This window comes from Phycodurus eques, chromosome 16 (assembly GCF_024500275.1).
Source record: "Phycodurus eques isolate BA_2022a chromosome 16, UOR_Pequ_1.1, whole genome shotgun sequence".
Lineage (NCBI taxonomy): Eukaryota > Metazoa > Chordata > Actinopteri > Syngnathiformes > Syngnathidae > Phycodurus > Phycodurus eques.
This window is the reverse complement of record NC_084540.1, coordinates 23,091,481-23,105,760: the sequence shown is the minus strand read 5'-3', so window position 1 is coordinate 23,105,760 and position 14,280 is coordinate 23,091,481. Positions and strand designations below refer to the sequence as shown.

General features: G+C 45.5%; 1 protein-coding gene across 2 annotated transcripts in view; it reads left to right on the top strand.

The window, feature by feature from the left end:
- The window catches only part of LOC133415070 (retinoic acid-induced protein 1), a 68,732-nt gene that overhangs the window by 37,704 nt on the left and 16,748 nt on the right, over nt 1–14,280 (top strand). The window lies entirely within an intron of this gene.

Genomic DNA, 14,280 nt, shown 5'->3' with positions numbered 1-14,280 from the left:
AAACAGTGTTGCACCGCGATTGGCTACTTGCTAAATTACCTACTTGTGGATTTTTGAGGGGAGGAGCCTATCCATTTTTTGCATGACTGTATAGGTTATGTATTCCTCTGACCTGAGCACAAAAACAGTTTCTGTACTCAGGCCAAGCCACTATCTGATATAAAGGTTGTGCTTTGGCGCCCTCTTCAGGCATGTTGGTGCCACGGAACTATGTTGAAGTGAGGAGAGGAGCAAGTGGTGATTTTGTGGCATGTACTGTGATATTTGTGGCTCAGCATTTGTGATTTGGGGGGGGGGGGGACCCTGTCCTCCACGATTTGCTGAATGACTTGCCTTTCTCTCCGTTATTGAGCTCAGGCCAAAGCCCAATCGAATGTAAAAGTAGAGCTTTGCCGCCGTGGTGAAGTGAAGGGAACGAGCTTCATTTCAGACAAAAGTAGTCAGTGCTGCCACCTTGTGGCATCTGTAGTCAATATCGACCTTGTTGGTGGGTACCAATTAATAATAATCATAATAATTAATGTGGAAGGACGCAAACACGACGTCGCTATGAACGCTCGGCCGCCGTGATATCACCAAGGAGCAATACGAGCATATTTCAATTGGAATGATCAGGGATCCGGTCAGAGCAGAGCTTATTTACATATCAAATATTAATGGCCAATCCGGCCGTCTCAATTGCCAGGCGTAAAAGACCAACGAGAATACAAGTAGCTTGAAAAAGGACATCCTGGGCATTTCCAACCCAAAGTCTCTTGCGAACCCGGTCGGAGATTATGCGAAAGACGACATAAGTATCCTTTTTTAAAATGTTCCTACGACGAACAGGAAATCTACTTTCTAGGCCGAAGATCTGTCCACGTGTGTGTGCGTCCCATGCGCGTGAAGTGCGTTTCCATGTGTGCGTGCGCGCAGCAGGCGGGCCGGAAGAGACGAACGAGCCGCGGCCGGGATGTCACGGCAAAACGCTCGCCGCGATTTCCCGGAAAGGCCAGGTGTCGACGCGCGAGTGTGTGCGTGTGCGCGTGCGCACGTGTCTATTTGTGTGTGTGGTGCAACGGGTCACTGTCGATCCGAAGCATTCTTGGTTTCATTTTAAAACGAAACGTGTTAACCGTATGCAAATAATACTATGACGGGGAAAATTTGTATGTGACTAAAGTTTTCTCTTTTTTTCTCTTAATAATAATTATGAATTCAATGTCAATATTTTTCTCGTCATGTAACAACTTATATTGCAATTTGGTTTTCTTGAAAATAAGAACTTTTTTTTTTCATATTATAACGTGTTTATTCCCGTAGAATCACAAGATTTTTCTCGCGATATTCCAGTTTCCTTGTGATCTTATTCTTGTCAAATGTAAACTATGTTCTCTGGATAGTATTTTGTCCCATAAAAATCACAATATTTTTCTTGTAATATTCTGACTTTATTTTTGTCACATGACAACTTTTTTCTCGTGATGTTTTATGTCTCCGTTACTGAAGAAGTTCCATATTTTTCTCGTAATGCTACGGCCTTCTACATACGACACCTTATATTCCGATTTCATTGTCAGAAAATTACAATGTTTTCTTGTAATATTACACCATTCTTAACGTAATGACTTTGTACTTGTACAAGTTTACATTTTTCTCAAAATCTTTATTCCTGTTAAAAAAAATACAATATTTCGCTTGCAAAATTTCCAACTTCCATTGTTGCAATCTTCCAAATGTTTTCTAGTAGAACTACAACATCTTTGTTCCAGTCCAATGACAATACCTGTACAATACATATTCTTAGTTTTCAGACTTTATTCTTGACCTATTGCAAATGTGTTCTTGTAAAACCATTTTTGCGATATTACAGATATTAAGATTCTCGTCAATTTCCGACTACATTTTTGTCGTGGTCTGACTTTGTTCTTGTAGAAATTAGCTTTTTTTCTTGTGAGTAGCATCTTTATTTCCAAAGATGTGTAATATTTTTCCCGTAATATTCCAACGTTGATATATTTTGAATTTGTCTTGTAAGTTTTCCTAAAAACATGAGGACTTTCTTCTCCTCATAAACACATTTTTTTGGGTGTACTAGTGAAGTGACGATACAGCATAGTGTAACTTTATTCTCGTCATATTCGGTATTGTTGTCCAATCTCGGATCTCCTACAGTATGTTGCATAACATTTATGACCTTGTGACCCGATTGAGGCAATATTGTCTTTTTTGTTTGTTTGTTTGTTTGTTTGTTTGTTTCCGGTGGCCCCGAAAGCCCTCGGCGGTCTCTTCCGGTGGCTTCTTTGCCCAAAAGTTTCCACTCTCAGCTGTCCGTCATGTTCCAATCCAAAACTTAGCGAGTCTCCTCCCCTCCGCCAGCTTCTGTCTTCTCGCTCGTCTAATCTTCCTCGCGCATTGTCGCTATCGGCTGCTCCACAATCTCCCTCGCTGATGGAATACCAAGTAGCTGTGCAGACCACTTTGCAGGACCCAAACTCCCTGGTGCGTGCGGGCGTGCGTTGGTGTGCATTCATGCACCGTCGCTTGTGCGCGTGGGTGAGAAAGCGACCCGAGGGATGACAGAAATTGGACGGCGAACGTCTGCGATGTCGAGCACGTCGTCGGTCTCGCTGGCGTCGTCGTTGCTCAGCTGTCGGGATGCGTCGCTCTCGCCGTGTTGTCGGAGGTCAGCGGGAGTCCCGCTTCAAACGCGCGCGCACAATGCAGACGTGGCCGTCGAGCTCGAGCCAGAAAGCTCGCATCCATTTCCTCACATCCACCAAAACTGATCCATATTTGTCATCGCCACCGTACACACACACACACGCACGCAGCAAATAATGAGCAATTCTCATTCTGGTCGCATGCCCAGGTAACCACGACAACGTCCTCGCACAGAGGGAGGCCAACGCAACCTATGTGATGTGTAGTCCGTGTGTGCGCAGGTGCGCGTGCGCGTGTCTCCCCTCCGTCCTTCTCGTCCCCGCCCGTTCCCCCTCGCCGTTACCATGTCAACAAAGCCAGGTCGAGTCCTTCAAAGGGCAACGCTCGGCAGCTGCCCGACAGAGGAGACCGCGCCTCGAAAACGACGAGGGGGATGGAGAGATGAGGAAGGAGGGATGGATGGATGGAGAAAGAGATCACGGAGCGATGTGGAGGAGGAGGACGATGGTTGACAGGTTTTTGGGCGCAGGCTTCCACCTGACAAATTGGGAGCAGCGAGTCACGGTCGTGTCAAAACGTCCATATGAGTCGCCGTTCGGCCCATTGTTTGCTTTGACTTGCGAGCGCAAATTGGAGATCAGACCTCTGCGCGGGCAGCGAAGTCGACTCGACTCACTTGCCGACGAGCAGCAGTTTGGCGAAGAGCGAACAAAAAGAAGATTTCCAGTTACAAAGCAAACATCGAACAAAGAGAATTACACCTTTGCCTCGGGAAAGTCCGTTTAGCTTAATGCTAACAACACCATTGACGGGCTAACGAATAGCGTCGTCGTCGCAGAGTTAGAACGATTTGAACTTTGAATATTTGAACGCAGGTGTGGAGAAACACAAGCTGACAGAAAGCACAAAACAATACTCACAGGCATATATTATTTATCCTCTGCAAAGAATGAGCACTATTACTGCAGTTTGTGACCGTCTCCTTCGTGCATAGTCATACTTCTGTATTATACCGCCCCCATGTGGTTTAATTCTTTACGTTCTATTGAATGATGTCCTCAGCATATGTTTTTGTAAAGTATATTATAGGATGCAACTTTTTTTAGATGTAAGAAGTACGTAAACACAACAAAATAAAATGTGAAAGTGTTTTTATTGTTATTCATTTCAACGGGGAAAGAGGATTTGAGATACGAGTGTCTTGAGTTCTAAGCGTGGTCATGGAAAGAAGGACGCTCGTATGTCAAGGCACACTGCATTACTTTTACTTTTTCCACACACGCGTGCATTTCAATTGCACTGACCGCATTCACTGACTGGCCACTTCATTAGGTACAATGGCACTCTTTCTTGAACCAATCAGATTTCAAATTCATCACCGGCCCTCGGCGATGATGTCAGCATTTTCCCGCCCTCCGATCGGTCCGTCGGAGCAACACCTCGAGTAGCAAAACGCAACTCGATCTGAATCAATTGATACTTTTGATTATCGCCCTCTCTCGTGACGATGCTGCATTTTATTTCATTTTGTAAAGTTTTTGTCACGATCGATTGATGGCGCGCGCGTTCCGAGCAGCTTTCCGTCGACGTCACGCAGCCGGCCGCTTTCCGCAGGTTGCGCACGTGCATGCTTTCTCCGGGCCGCTAGCGTACTGAGTGGCTCCCCCGTTGCCATGGTGACAGCAGACCCCGCTCCCCGCGTTGTCGTCGTCGTGGCTTTTGCCCGTCGCCGCGTGTTTGTTCCCCTCGTAAAGGTCAGCGGGCATTTTCGGCCTGTCGGCCGAAGAGACGGCGGAAGGGAAGGAAATGTCGCGTTAAGCCCGCATTCACGTGTTTGCTGTCCCGTGGCCGATTTATTCAGCCCTTCCTAGTTTCATACAACTAGAAATAGCATGGCCTCTGAAAAGAAAAGCCCCCAAAAATGGAATGAAGCTGTTTGTTAGTTTTTGTTTTTAAACAGAAAAGTAGCACTCTATTGTATAAAAACAATAAAACACAATGATATGCAATGAAATATCATATACAAAGATAACGGGCGTGAATTATCTGCGGATTATCAGTATCGGCGGGCCGGCCCGGTCCCCCCCCGCCCCGCAAACGCGGCGCTCCACCCTACACTTTGTCTTGTAGTAAGACGACTTTTGCGATGACTTTTGTGTGGGCATTTTGACAGTCGCTAAAGTTTCAACTGAATTCTCGTAATATCACGATGACGATATAAGATGCGATGAGGGAATCGTTTGATTCATGTTGCTTTTGCAGTGGAGTGTATCTGTGTGTTTGTGTTTCTGGCGTGTGCGTCGAAGGAAATGTTTTTTGTTGGGTTTTTTTCGGTCCGGAGTGTCATCCTCATCATGGTGAGAGCGCAGTCATGTCTGTGAATGTCGATGAGTCATCCTCCACCCCGGAGACGAGGCAATTGCACTTCTCTCTCTCTCTCTCTCTCGCACGCACGCTCGGAGACCCGCATGCTCACCGCCGGGCCTCTCAGAACTAAAATGGTCTCCCGAAAATCGAGCGGCGCAAAGCTGAGTTTCCTGACTATTAGCTGCTATTGAGCCGTTTCAGCCGCCCACGTCCGTCAGATACGCTCCGACGCGTACCGACCGCATTGCTGGATTTCATCAGGTCGTCGTGGGGAAGAGGAGGGTCGTGCTGGACTTTAATATCCCTTCAATAAGGCTTTCGGCCCTATTGGCAATAATACGCTGACTTACCGGGTGGAGTCGAGATCAGCCATTTTTCTCCAGGACGGTGTAATTGTGTTTTTCGTTCAGATTCATCCATTAGATTTTTACCGTTCATCGGAAGAGCAGTGAGGCTAAACCTTAGAAGTAAAAATAAATCAATAATAATGTTTTCAATGTTTCAAGAGGCCGGCGTTGCATTTGGTACCTGGGCCTTCAGTAGGGACTCCCCGCCTGAATCCACCTCGTAACTATCGCGTCGCAATTTTACAAATCATCAACACTTTTTCTAATAAGGTGGCAAAAACACAAAAGATTTCAATCAAGTACATTCTACTGAGATGAATTCACGACGGACGTGTTTTTTGCTGGTCGAAGTTGGCTGTAACAAGCTTTGCTCTGACCGACCAGTCACAGGACAGAAAAATGCTGATGTCATCAAGCGCCAGTGCTCTGGCCCTCAAAGGCCAATTTGAAATCCGATCGGTTCTTATGATCTATGAATCAATCGAATTGGATTGGTTCATGAAATTGTCCCTTGTTTTATTTATGGCGAAATCTGGATTTGATCCAAATCAAGCCCTTTTGGGACCTTGTGAAAGACGCTTTTCCCCTACGTTACACACGTTATCACAAAGTCTGCATCACTTCCAGATTAAAAAAGGGGTTTTGAAACCTGCTGAAACGGCCGTTGTCCCTACATTAAACGGGTAACAGGAGTCTGGATCATATCAGGATCAAACTGGATTGAAACCTGATGAAAAAGTCCTTGTCTCTACATGGTATTACGAAATCTGGATCAGATCGGGATCCAACTATTTAGGAACCTTGTGAAAGACTGTGGCCTCTTTGTTCCGGAGGTTTTCACAGGATCTGCTTCAAAGCTTATGAAAGCCTAAGGAAACAACCTTTGTCTTCACATTGAACAAGTTACTACAGAATCAGGATCAGATCTGGATCCGGGACAATGGCTGTCAGCCTTTATCAATGATTTCTTCAATTCAGTTTTGTTCATCTTTTAAAACGCCATCAACAAATTCGACCCAAAATTCATGGGTGACATCTTTCGAAGACGAGCTAGCCCAAACCAGGTGGACAAACTCAAAGCGTGCACGGATGAAAACATGTCGGTTGGTGGAGGCACCACGGTGTGCCAGCCTGCTTCCGGCATGCCAACGCATCGCTTCCTGACCGTCAGCCAGCCTCGGCGCCTCATCTGCCGCCCGTCCGCCGGCGTCACCGCGCCATCCGTCTGTCTGCGACCTTTCGATAGGCTCGCCTCGGTCCGATTATTCCGCGCGACCCCGCGCGACCTCCAGCTGGGCGCCGCGACAACGGGAGGCTTACAAATGTCGGAGCAGATATTGGCTGGACGCATCTCCCGAGAATCTCCCTTGGGGTTGAAACCGACCCAGACCGCCTGGTCAGAATGCCGGCAGGAGGACGTCCGTCCGTCCGTCCGTGCGGTCAGGCTTCATGAAGCCAAGCGGTTCAATTCGAGGTCAACATTTTGTAATCCTGCTTTCTTGAAATGTTTGGTTACATTTAGTGTTATTGAATTTTTGGCGTGCCGAGGGTCCGTTGTATCTTTAAAGGCCCGATTGTTTTGTTCTGCTTTCGTTCAGGTTCGGCACCAAAGTTTTCCTGAACTCTCTGAATAATTCATATTCTGAGGGTCCACATGAAGATTCTTGTTAGACATACTTTGAGAATCAGCACCTCCAAATCTGAGACCGTGGTCCTCAGTCGGAAAAGGACGGCGTGCCCTCTCCGGGTCGGGGATGAGATCCTGCCCCAAGCGGAGGAGTTCAAGTATCTCGGGGTCTTGTTCACGAGTGAGGGAAGAACGGAACGGGGGCTCGACAGGCGGATCGCTGCGGCGTCTGCAGTGATGCGGACTTTGTATCGGTCCGTTGTGGTAAAGAACGATCTACGTTCCTACCCTCACCTGTGGTCACGAGCTGCGGGTCGAGACCGAAAGAACAAGATCCCGGATACGAGCGGCCGAAATGGGTTTTCTCCGCAGGGTGTCCGGGCTCTCCCTTAGAGAGAGGGTGAGAAGCTCAAACATCCGGGAGGGGCTCAGAGTAGAGCCGCTGCTCCACCGCATTGAGAGGAGCCAGCTGAGGTGGCTGGGGCATCTGATTCGGATGCCTCCACGTGCCAACGGGAGGAGACCCCGGGGACGACCCAGGACACGCCGGAGAGACTCCGTCTTTCGGCTGGTCCGGAAACGCCTCGGGATTCCCCCGGAAGAGCCGGAGGAAGCGGCCGGGGAGAGGGAAGTCCGGGCGTCCCTGCTGAGGCTGCTGCCCCCGTGACCCGACCTCGGTTAAGCGGAGGAAAATGGATGGACGCTGTAGTATTGATGCTACAGTAGGTTTACAATTCGTAATATCATTAGTAATCCAAGCCTGCTTTGCTTTGCGTTGTTATCGTTGCGGAGACTACTGGAACGGTGGGCGACTGGTTAGCACATCTGCCTCACAGTTCTGTGATGTGTTTCAGAATCAGAATCCAATTTTTTTGCCAACTATGTCCAAAAAACACACAAGGAATTTGTCTCCGGTTGTCTCGGAGCCGCTCGAGTACGACAACAGACGGTCAATTGACACAGAACGCTTTGAGACATAAAGACATTGAGAAAAACAGTCACTGAGCAATAAAGGGTTAATAGTTATCTGGTAATGGCGGTACATTTTTTATCTATTTTTTGACAATTGTGCAAAAGAGGCCGAGTCCTCTGGCGAGTGGATGCGGTTTAAAGTGACGAATAGCGCGATCATCTGGGACAATGTCGATTGTGCAAATGTTGCAGATCCTCCTCAGACGGTGTGCAAATGGAGCAGATGCTACTCTGGCATGAGTGGCCAGTATTGGTCAACCACAGATATGCAAATAGTGCAGCGTGGCCAGACGACTGCAGTGAGTGCACGAGTCGTGTAGACAAAAAATTGCCAGCATGTTGCAATGGAATTGTAGGTTAGCTGTTTAAGAAGTCGATGGCAAGAGGGAAGAAGCTGTCGGAATGTCTGCTCGTTCTAGTTTGCGTCGATCGGTAGCGCCGACCTGAGGGAAGGAGCCGGAAGAGCCGGCGACCGGCGTGCGGAGGGTCCGAGAGCATTTTGCACGCTCTTGTCTTAGTTCTGGCGGCGTGCGAGTCCTCGAGGGTGGGTAGGCGGGTACCGACAATTTGCCACTCAGCATTTTATTCATCACTGGTGCTGTGGGGGTTTCTGACAGAACAAAATACATTTGTCAACGTTATTTTCGATCTTCTTGTTTCTTTTTCTCCTCTTCCTTTGTCTCATTAGGTTTTTTCTTGTTTGTTTCTTTTTTCTCACTAAGCAATGTCTGACCCTCTGTGATCAGCAAAAGCCAATGAGTCAACACTATGTGAAGGCAGTGCTCATGGGAGTTGTAGTGGTTCGTTTTACAGATGCAATTTGAGAAAACTACAAACACTTAAATATACAGTGGACACCGATAGGGACTGGGCTGGACTGCCAATTCCAAAATCCACGGATAATTGATGCCGATTATAATTGCGCTGGGGGAGGGAAAAAACACAACACTTTTTTTTTGTTGAAAAAACAAGAAATTCTTTAATAAGTGGGGATATACCACCAATGAGTGTTTTTGTGGTCTGCCTGAAAAACAAATAAATACCTGCAAATAGGTAAATCCGCAGGTGCGGAATCAGGCACATGCGGGGGGTCCACTGTATATATGCAAAATTGGACCGGCCAAAGTGGCTAGTGGCAGTTAACCGCCACTTCTGAAATTTTCACCCACATTTGGCGGCTACGTGGGTGTTCATGTCAAACCCCGGATGTACCGACGTCACTGTATTTAATGCACAGACACGGTTTAAGGTCACCTTTTGTGTGTGTGCGTGCCACAAGAAGATGAATCCCATCTCAAAGCACCTCTGAAGATGATGCGATGAAAGCGAGGGAGAAAATGCGAAAAAAGCACCAAGACAGAGGAGTGTAAGCATGTGGCAGCTCGGCACATTATGAAGCATCCAGCTGAACGATTTGATTTTCTCCTCTCTTGCTTCCCACTTTGCGCCCTTCGCTTCCTCGACTTGCTCGCTTATTGACGTGCGCTTATAGACTGAAATGTGACTTGCGGAAAGGTCATCGCTGGTACTTTCCCCCCCAAAAAGGTGCCCGTAAATGCTCGGGTTTTACGTACAATAAATGTTGCCTGTGAGGCTTGCGCAGCCCACAGCAATCAATTACACACACATCAGCCACTTTGTGTTTCCCAGCAGGAGGTAAAGCTAATTACGGACATTACCTCATTGTAAGTGTGTGTGCAATGTACCGCGTTGCGTTGCGTTGCGTTGCATTGCATTGCATTACACCACACGTGCGTGTGCGTGTGTGTGTGTGTGTGTGTGTGTGTGTGAGTGTGGACATGACTGCAGCTCATATTTCCCAAGAGTCCAGATTGCAAAGCCCACTCAGTAAATCATCCTCTGCACCTCCTTCCAAAGATAACATCTGACGGTGTTTGGCGTTGCTTTTTTTTTTTCTTTTAAGTATAAAAAAAAATTTCGTCGTTTTTTTTCACGCTTTTCTTTCTTTCCCTTTTTTTCTGATGTTGCATTTTCAACAGATATTGCAAATCTTACCATTAGGTAAAATGTGCATAATTCTTTCAGTTTATTATTCTTTTAGTTTATTATTCTTTTTTTATTTAGTTTTTATTCTTTTAGTATTATTATTCTTTTAGTATTATTATTTTGTTACGAATATTCTTTCCATTTTCTCATTTTATTTTAATTGTATTTTAATATTTTTACTCTTATGTACCATGTCCATTTTCTTTATTTAATTTGATTTAATTGTATTAGTTTTATTTCATTTATTTGTATTTTCATTTACATGTCCATTTTTTAGTTTTTATTTTTGCTTTATTTTATTTATTTATTTTTATTTTAATGTTCTTTTTTTTCTCACCAAAATTTGTAGGATTTTGTCAGCCAAAAAACTACTGCGCATAATGAAGCGAAAACCTGACTGATGAATAAAATGTGATGATGCATCCACATTGGAGCTGCGCGTAAGCTGCTGCAGCCTAACCCCGCTGACTTTGGCTGTGAGGCAGAATCAGAATCAGAATCATCTTTATTTGCCAAGCACGTCCAAAGAATTTGTCTCCGGTAGTCGGAGCCGCTCTAGTATGACAACATCATGTTTATGTGCATGTTTTTGCACAATTGTCAAAAAAAAAAAAACATTAATTAATGTACCGGCATTACCAGATAACTAGCAACCCTTTTTACTGCTCAGCGACTGTTTTTTTATTTTGTCAACGTCTTCACGTCTCCAAAGCGTTCTCTGTCAATTGACCGTCTGTTGTCGTACTAGAGCGGCTCCGACTCACGGAGACAAATTCCTTGTGTGTTTTTTGGACATACTTGGCAAATAAAGATGATTCCGATTCTGATTCAAAGTATTTTGAAAAATATTGCAGAATCTAACATTTGTGGGCCAAATGTGTAGCATGTAGCATAGAATCAGTTGCTCCTAATGGTGGATGAACATTCAGTAAACAGCTTTTTATTTTTTTGCTGTAAAATAAACTGTTTCGCCTTGTGCAGAATTGCAGATGCATATTTAGCGATCTGTGTCTTTCATATTTTGACCCCTTGGTGAGGCAGCGAGCTGAGATATACAACGTGGAGCATCATTATCAAATGCAGCCTCAGGAAGATCGCCGTGGAAACGGGAGGTGCAACATGGAGGTGCAGAGGAGACATAATTAGAATATATATAGTATATCTTTTTTTTAAAAGAGAAAAACAGCAAGTGTGTGTACACACACACGAGCATGAGGAGGAGGGAAAAGGCAGCAGGCAGAGTGAGGAAAATTGATTAGGGGAGGATGAGGATTTGGCTTTTTGCTTTGTTACATTTTTGGACTGAGGAACTAATTCAGTTAATTAGTCTTCAGTAAATGCCACGCTGTATTAAGAAAAAGAAAGCGGAGATGATAGACACATGAGGTTTTCCTTCTGAAGGACCAAACGTCGCTGCGCGTTTGTGCCGTCGATACGGAACAGCCACACAAAGAGAAGGCCAGAAAATTGGGCACACTCCCTCGAGTGGTACGCAAAATAATCACAGTTCAGTTATATTTAACTTGAAAGTTCAATGCATTCAATATTTAAGAATGGTTGGTTTTCAAACATTTATTCTTAAACTTTTGTAATGGGAGCCAATGTGACAAAAAATGGACTAGTGGTATAGGATTGTAGTCAATATCTAAAATTGGGCGATGGTGCCGTTTTAAAGTTGAACTTGTTGAAAATTCTGTGGCCAAATTTCAGCCCTCTAGCTTTTGTTCTTAACTGATTTGTTTTTGATGGATACAAAACTCCCAAAAATGTCTCTAAGGGGTGGAATCAATATTTAATCCGATGTTTTTTATTTACATTTTGTTAACGTTCAAATTGGCGGCACGGTGGCCGACCGGTTAGAGCGTCGGCCTCATAGGTCTGAGGGCCCGGGTTCAATCCCCGGCCACGCCTGCGTGGAGTTTGCACGTTCTCCCCGCGCCCGCGTGGCTTTTCTCCGGGCGCTCCGCTTTCCTCCCGCATCCCAAAAACATGCATGAATTGGAGACTCTAAATTGCCCGTAGGCGTGACTGTGAGTGCAAATGGTTGTTTGTTTACGTGTGCCCTGCGATGGGCCGGCAACCGGTTCGGGGCGTGCCCCGCCTCCCGCCCGACGATAGCTGGGATAGGCTCCGGCACGCCCGCGACCCGCGTGAGGAGAAGCGGCTCAGAAAATGGATGCATGGATGGATGGATAGATACTGTTCAAATTGTGCATGCCTACTAATGCTACTATATTTCAGTGTTGGTCATGATGGTGTACTTGGAGAGCTAAGTATTCTTTTGAGGTGGTGGTAGTTGGTGTAAAACGTTTGAGAAGGACCGTTCTCGGTAAAGGGGACATACACAGTAAAGCCGAAACAAAAGCTCAAAAATATGGACTGAAACCATTTTTTGTATTGGTCTTGGTTTCGTACCATGTTTTCCATTGCATTATTATTTTAGTCATGTGTTTTTCAAAATGGAAAATAGCACTCTCAATTACGGTACTTCATAAAAACAAAGTAATAATACAATTAAATAGAATGTAAAGAATTAAACCGTTTTTTTGCCACATTTTTTGCTTCAATTCAATGGACAATGTGCTTCTCCCTGAGGTGCACACGTCTTGGCCACCTGGGAAATGTCCGGCAGGGAAGTGCCCCCCCTTGACGTTCGGCCAAGGGGGGGGGGCAATTGATGTCCCTCGCACAGGGCGCCGTTTGGCCCAGGACGGCCTCTGCGAACACACACACGCAAATTGTGCGTTTTAGACATGAATAATGCCGACGTGCGTGTGCTGGGGGGCACGGCGCTCCCCGAGGCGGGTTGAGCGCTGGGATATTGCGCGGGAGGCGGCAGGCACGCACATGAAAACACGCTGGCAGACTGAGCGGAGAGCTCCGTCTCCTTGTGTTCCTCTTATAGAGCTCCACCCCTTCTGTTTGTGAAGGCACACACAAACACACAACTGCAGACAAACATGGCCATGTGCACTCCACTGGGAGAAAAAAAATAAACTACGCGAAATGCAACAAGTGCAGGCACTCACCACCGAACGGGTGAAAGGAGAAAAGACGCTTTATGATGTAGACATCCAACACTGGCAAACCACGAAACAGATTCATTGTATGAGTATAAAAGGAACATAAAAAGCACCAAGTCCCAAAATGTACATTCCAATTAACAAACAAACACAAGGAAATAAAACAACAGGAAACCTGACAAAACTCGAAACGTGACTTGCAGAGACCGTGAGCCCAACGCAAAGCGGAGAACTGAATACAAGCAAATTGACAACGAGGCACACCTGGGTTGGACACAAGTGGCTGAAGGGAGCTGATCGGTTGACATCAGCAACGGGGCTGACAAGAACAGAGTCGAAAGAAGTTGGCGAGACATAACATGAAACGAAACGAAATCGGTTCAAAACGATGCGAAAGGCCTCAAACGGATCGTGACGGAATGCGTCTGATAATAGATTGAACATTTGCGATATGCTTAAAACAGGCCGAATTTCTGGATTAGCGCGTTGATTATGAAGTGAGCAATTAGGTTTCACAGAAAGAAGACGAATCATTTCCTAATAATTACTATCAGCACATGATACGTGTTTTTTCTTTTTATTTAGTATCCGTCACACAATCATGAACCACTTTATTAGGGATGGCCGCAATCCAATTCCAAAGACGAAGTGCATTTTTAAAAAAAAAAATACCTTGAAATAGATAAGTATGCTTTGTCTTATGTATTAATCCCAATGCACCTGTAAAATGGATCCGATTTGTGGGTTTTTCAAAAATCCGAGCGAATTTTCTGCTTTGAATTGCAGGAAAAAATTGAAGATACAAGCGCCGTACGGTTGCAGCGAACTCAACTTGCCAACGAGCAGCAATCAATCTTCCGGAAAGAGCCTGCGAGCTGTTTATTGCCACTCCCAGTTTACTCTCAAACGAAACACAAAGAATTGGACTTTGTGTCTTTTTAACTAACCACATTACTTCGCCTTTAAGTCCGCTAGCGTAATGCTAACACGTCATGGGAAATGCCACAGACGGGCTAATAGCTATTGATGCGGCAGTGTTAGAATGCTTTAAGGAATGGATATTACAACACAAACAGTGAAGCAACACATGCAGACATACAATGTAACAGTATTCACAAGCATGTATTATTTATCTTCTGCGAAGAACGACAAAAATGACTGCAGGTGACTGAGTCACTTGCAGGAGTAGTGAAACGCTTCTTTGTTTGTCTGCATGACTTAATTATAGTGCCGCCCAGTGGCCAAGTCACGCACACCAGGAGTAGTCACAATGGCTTAGTCATTCTTGACGCAC